Source organism: Octopus bimaculoides, chromosome 7, assembly GCF_001194135.2.
Source record: "Octopus bimaculoides isolate UCB-OBI-ISO-001 chromosome 7, ASM119413v2, whole genome shotgun sequence".
Lineage (NCBI taxonomy): Eukaryota > Metazoa > Mollusca > Cephalopoda > Octopoda > Octopodidae > Octopus > Octopus bimaculoides.
The window spans coordinates 78,870,162-78,876,990 of NC_068987.1; the positions used below are offsets into that span (position 1 = coordinate 78,870,162).

Genomic DNA, 6,829 nt, shown 5'->3' on the forward strand with positions numbered 1-6,829 from the left:
TCAGTCATAAAAACTAAGACACACACACACGCGTATACACACACGCGTATACACACACACGCGTATACACACACACGCGTATACACACACACGCGTATACACACACACATACACATGCACACATTCACTAACATATATGTATATGAGTGCATGCGTGGAAGCAGTGCATTAGTTGCCTGACAGAAAATCCTGTACTTTGTTCTCAAGAAGTAGAAACCTGAAAAATTCTTTAGATCTGTTGGCTGTTGATAGCACGCAGTCCAAATTAATTATTAGTAATTTGAACGATTGTTTTAATTTACAAGTCCAACACTCCAAACAAGCCTTCAAGAATCTGTGGATTAAACTACGAACTCGAAAATTTAGTCGTTTATTTAATGGGTTTTATTGAGGACAGTCTAGACATATTATTCTACCTTTACAGTTCATAAATATATATACATACTACAGGTTTCTTTTAGTTATTGTCTACCAAAATCCATTTTAGGTTTTGCTCAGTCCGGGGTTATAGAAGACACATGCCCAAGGACTGAAGCTAAAACCACGTGATTGAGAAACAAACTTCTTACCACACAACCACAGCTGCATCTATATATACATATACAAGGGTTGGACAAAATCATGGAAACACCTAGCATCATAGATTCATGATTTTGAAATATCTATAAAACCGCCGACAGCTTGTTTATTTTTAGGGCTTTTGATTTCTTATTAGTGCTGCTTCATATGTTTTGTTAAAAATTGCTGTTTCTTTTCAGATATCATCAGAAAAAATTAATATTCTTCAAGATGACAGATCTATCGGACTTTCAAAGAAGTCAAATGGTTGGTGCTCGTATCACAGGCGCTATGGTAACGAAAACAGCCGAAATATTTGGTGCATCAAGAAGTACCGTATCGAAAGTAATGATAGCCTTTGAGAAAAACCTTGACAAAACAAAACTCCGGAAGAAAACCAAAACTTTCAGATACGCGAATTGTTAGAAAGGATCACAAAAGTACAGCTCCCAGAATTACTGCAGAGATTAATGACCACCTTAAGAACCCAGTTTCTACAAAAACTGTTCGCCGGGATCTGCACAAAGCCGGATTTCACAGGAGAGCTGCAATCAGAAAACCACTACTTTCAAAAACAAATGTTGCAAAACGTTTAGGGTGGAGTAAAAACCTACAGAATTGGTCCCTAGAGCAGTGGAAGAATGTAATGTTCTCGAACGAGTTATCCTTTACCTTATTTCCAACCACTGGCCGAGTATACGTGTGAAGACAGCTAAAAGAAGCATTTGACCCAGACGACCTTCTTCCAATTGTTAAACACGGAGGAGGTTCTGTGATAATTTGGCGGGGGGTTATATCTTGGTAATCCGCCAACCCAATGGTTTCCTTTCATAGCGGAATTAATATTCAAGACTATTTAAGCATTTTATCCGATAAAATTCATCCTTTGGTTGCGGAACTGTTTCCGGAAGGAAATGCGATCTTTCAGGATGATAATTCACCAATTCACACAGCTAAATATTTTACTGAATGGCACGAGGAATATTCTAGTGAAGTTGAACATCTTATCTCGACAGTCTCCAGATCTCAAGAATAAGTAAGGAGTCGATATCCTCCACCATCATCACTACAAGAACTGGAGACTGTTTTAGGTGAAGAATGGGCAAAAATTCCTTTGGAAACAATTCAAACTTTGTACGAGTTCATACCTCGTAGGATTCAAGCTGTAATTACTGTCAAAGGTGGTCCTACTCCGTATTAAAATAAATTTGCTTGGAATTTTAAGGTGTTTCCATTATTTTGTCCAACCCTTGTATATATATACATACACGAGGAGATTTCTCGTCAGATAAGCATTTTTGATTCATTTTTTTTTCTTTGAGAATAATAATTAGTGGGAAGTTAAATATTCCAAACCTGACAAAATCTTGTATTAATTAATTAAGAACTGCGATCTTATTAAGTGATCTCTTTACTCTGGAACACTTCGTGTCAGTTATGTTACTCAGCATCCAAAATTATATACATCAAGCGATTTCTAATCCTTCTAAATTTCATTTGTGCTATCGAAAGCGTTTGGTGCAAAAAATACTTGAAGATTTCTTATGCTTCTTTCATCTATAAGAGGATCCGATTTTGGCATTATACACAATCAAACAAGCAAATTATTCACCATTTAGAGGTTGTTTGATTAATGTTCTCTCACTCAGTCGTTCTCTCTTTGTTCTTACACAATTTGCTTCAAGGTATATTGGCAGGTAATAATCAAAGATTTACAAAGGGAGCCGCATATAACCTGTGATAGTCACCGAACACATGCCTCCTTAGCCTAAGAACAGATATTTTATCCAATCAGCCATTTTGTCTCTTCCTCTTTGTTGCGATGATGAAATTTTGTTAAAATCTATTCAAATCAGAGATAAGGTTCGGCAAAATAGAATGAATTATCTTTATCATTGATTAAATGAAAATCTGAAAAAAAACAAAACAAAAAAATATGGTGGCGGTCTCGATAGAATTAGGGCCTAGATTATTTTATTACCAAAAGCCAATTTAATTATCAGTCAAGCCGCTGCTTACGTAATAAAAATAAACGTGCCGCATGCAAGAACTGGAAATACACGAGAAAGCAAAACTAGGTTTTCGAGAAAAGGAAGACAGGACGGGAGTGAAAGAGAGGGAGAGAAAGACAGAGAGAGAGAGAGAAAAGCAGAGAGTGAGAGAGGAGCAGTTTTTTAAAGTAACACTTAATTTTATTAATATACTTGCTTCTTTTTTAAATAACAATCAAAAGAATAATAGAAGATAATCAATAAATTCAAATATTTTTCTCATCCCACAAGGAAAAAAAATGAGAGAAAATTATAGATGTTACAGATGAATAAAAATGGGAAATTATTTCTCTAGCCGATAGACTTCTAAAGAACTTTTGCACACATGCACATATATGTGTGTGTGTGTGTGTCTGTGTGTAGACATAAATGCTCATACAAATATATGATTGCGTGTGTATGTATGTTAGGTGGGTCTGTTTATAACTGGAATGCCTACTTTCTTGTAAGAGCCTGTGCTTGTATTATGTATGTGCATGTGTTTGTGTATATATATATATATATATATATATGTGTGTGTGTGTGTGTGTGTGTGTATGTGTTTGTGTGTGTTTGTGTGTGTGTGTGTGTGTGTGTGTGTGTGTGTGTGTGTGTGTGTGTGTGTGAGTGTGTGTGAATCTACGTGGATGTATGGATTTGTGGTTATACCCTTGTGTAAATGTCTATTTGTGCAATGTATACGGAATACAGGTATAAAGAGATTTAAAATGCAGTTTCTTTCTAACGCGAGAATTATTAGACGATGGCACAAATCGAACCAAACGGAAAGGTCTAGATGACGAACAATCTTAAGTAATAGCAACTCTCCCCCTTCCTCCCTCTCCCCAAAGATAGAGTTGTGGAGAAATAAAAGAAAGAAGAAATAAAAACTCACAAATTCATACGTGAAAATCAACAAGAAACATACATAAATACATACATAAATGCATACATACATTTACACACACACATATGTTTACACGCACACACACGCATCTCTATGTATATATTGTTGTCTTTGACGTATTTTAATAACACTTCATAACACAGTAATATATTTGGCACAAAAATACTTTATTTAAAACATGCGCTTTTTATAACATTACAATTAGTTTTCAGTCAACTGCCGTTTATTGTTATGAGATATTTCCTTTATCTTTTTATATCACATTTATGGCTCGGAGTTCCAAATTTCGTTTGTAGATTTCCGATACTACAGAAATGTTTCTCTTTATTTTTGTTTTGCAGTTTTTCTTCCGTTTAAATTTTCTTTTATATAAAACTAACGAGCCCAAGTTTTTAAATATAATTATACAAACTGAGAGACCTTTATAGAATAATAATTAGGGATCAACAAATTGTAGGATTTAAGACTAAGGGTTCCATTTTTGCCTCCTCATGAAGTCAGTTTTCTGTTTGCTAAAATGCATATGAAAAAGTAAAGCAGCAGTAGGAGTAGTAATAGTAGAAGCAGCAGCAGCAGTAGTAGTAGTAGTAGTAGTAGTAGTAGTAGTAGTAGTAGTAGAAGTAGTAGTAGTAGTAGTAGTAGTAGTAGTAGTAGTAGTAGTAGTAGTAGTAGTCGCCGTTGTCGTCGTAATGGTAGTATTAGTGATATTAGCAGTAGTAACAGCTGAGGGTTTCTTGATTTTTAAAATATTCAATGCTTCATGTATTACTTCAGCCAAAAGCATGCATGTCTGTTACGTTGTTAATCTTGGAAGCTCATGAATCGCTGCTGTAGCATTCTGCTTTCGCAATACAAGAACGTAAATGGGCGGCCTTCAGTTTCGTATCGTCATCCATGTGAACCTGTAAAATAAAATATATAATAAAAATGCCATATACATATTTCAAATAAGCATATTTCATACATGGCAAAGTTTGATTAATTTTTGTTGCACACAGACGATGGGTTTATGTTGGCGTGATCAAGTTTCGTCTATAAATCACGTTTATTTTTTTTCACTGCAAAACAAATGAGAGATAGATATTCACCTGCATAGTATTATATTGTGAGACAAAATGTTACGAACAACAGCGAGTATTTTCACAGAGTTTATGCACACACATGCGAACACATGCATTTATAAATACACATATACATTTATATATGAATAAATGTAACTATGATTTATCTTAAGTATATATGTACATTCAAATATAACAATTCAGTGCTGAATATATCTTATCTAACTCTACTTTGGTCTATTGAGAACTTATCGTTGAATTTCACACACACATATATTTGTAAATGTGTATTTGTGTAAATTTGAGTGCGTATGCATGACATAGTCAAAGGAAACGATTGCGAAATGAATCACAAAATAGATAATAACAGAAAGGATAACAGAGATGAAAACATACAATCCATCGGTTACAATGGAAAGAAAGCAATTTACATAGTTTCATAGATAGAAACTAACGAGTATTTATGTGTGTGTGTGTGGGTGTTGCATTTGTAACTTTTAATTCTTGATATCATTGCTATTTTGAGTATGTCGGAAGTAACTAAACATATGTAGACATTTTGTAACTAAACATATGTAGACATTTTGTACTTCGTTTATTAAATATTCTTTGTATATCGACCTGCCTAACTTGCTTATCCTTACATTTACCATTCTACCTGTTCAAGTTTAAATCTTTTGAGCACTACTAGGTGTATTCTATACGGAGAATTACATACACACAGACATATGCACACTCGAAATTAATCGTGTAATCCGCTATATAATAAATGTAGGTGGTAAATATGGAAGAGCAACAGTTCCCAAGCAAGCAACTGACCAGCTAACACTTATTTTAGAATTACAATCTGCCAGGGAGTCAGGAATAATATGCACGATTTTTCCTAAATTCCACATGTACCATACATCGATTTTCTTAACAGAATCACAGCAGTAGAGCATTGTTCCTTTCTGAAGTAACACCTTCTTCCTTATAGGAAGAATTGTAATAATTAAAATAACAAAGGTATACATATATATATATATATATATATATATATATATATATATATATATATATATATATATATATATATATATGTGTGTGTGTGTGTGTGTGTGTGTGTGTGTGTGTGTGTATAGATACATATATATGTGTGTGTGTACATACATACATACGTTGATATGTATGTATATATATATATATATATATTATGAGTAAACTGAACAGCTAATTCAATTTCCTAAGCTAAGACTTTTATAAACACACACTCCCACATGTTTTACGTATGCCAATTATATTTCCACGTTGATATCATTATAATTGGCTGAAACTAGTATTAATTTTATTTATATTTTTATCTATTCATTTATTTATTTTATTTCTTTCATAATTTGCTGTAATAATTTCTAAAGAATACGCATTGATTTCAGTGCTAATCAGGATATATAATGGGTGCCTTTTGTTTGCATAGCCTTGTTTATGTGTGTGAAAAACCATGAGTGTGCATGCATGAGTGTACATGTGTACAGATGCGCATACTTACATTCATGTATATATACATATATATATATATATATATATATGAATAGATACATAGATATATCTTCGCGTGCGTTGCTGTATCTGTGCGTTTCAACGTGTGCATGAGGAAATATAGATCATATATGTATGAAGAAAATATTTCCTTGACTTCTTAGTTAATTTTAAGCGATTTTAAACTATTCTATGTACTTCAGTAATTGATAAATTGCTTTTCTCACTAATGCATAATAACAATCAATTGTTTAATATGCTCGTACATACTTTAGCATGTGTACAGAAACCTTGGCACGGTGCATTCGCACACAGTCGTATATCATTTAATATGCTTGTATATGCCAGCACAGAAGGCTTTACTTGTGTGTGTATGTGTGCATAGCGTATGCTTGAGTATATGTGATTACCTATCTCCCTATCTGACAGTGTTTCTAAAAATCTGTCGGTCTGTTACCCCTCTCTCCCTTTACATATATATATATACATGACGCTCATACGCATGCACACGCACAGACAAACACACAGAGACATGCACACGAACGCTCACACACACACACATATATACATACATACACACACATACACACACGCATAGACACACATTAGAATTAATTTAATACGGAAAACAACATCTTATGCTTAAAAAAACCTACACGCGTTTCAGTATATCACTATTTAGCAAAGAATAGAAAGAAAAGGTCTGGATTGGTTAATATATATATACAAATATATATATACAAATATATATATATATA

At 33.5% G+C, this 6,829-nt stretch overlaps 1 long non-coding RNA gene across 2 annotated transcripts in view; it reads right to left on the bottom strand.

The window, feature by feature from the left end:
- Positions 1–3,641: 3,641 nt before the first annotated feature.
- The window catches only part of LOC106876477 (uncharacterized), a 117,628-nt gene continuing 114,440 nt past the window's right edge, over positions 3,642–6,829 (bottom strand). For both annotated transcript variants that reach the window (XR_008264638.1, XR_008264639.1), the window contains exon 4: positions 3,642–4,397. This is a non-coding gene — a long non-coding RNA (uncharacterized LOC106876477). The remainder of the gene's footprint in view (positions 4,398–6,829) is intronic.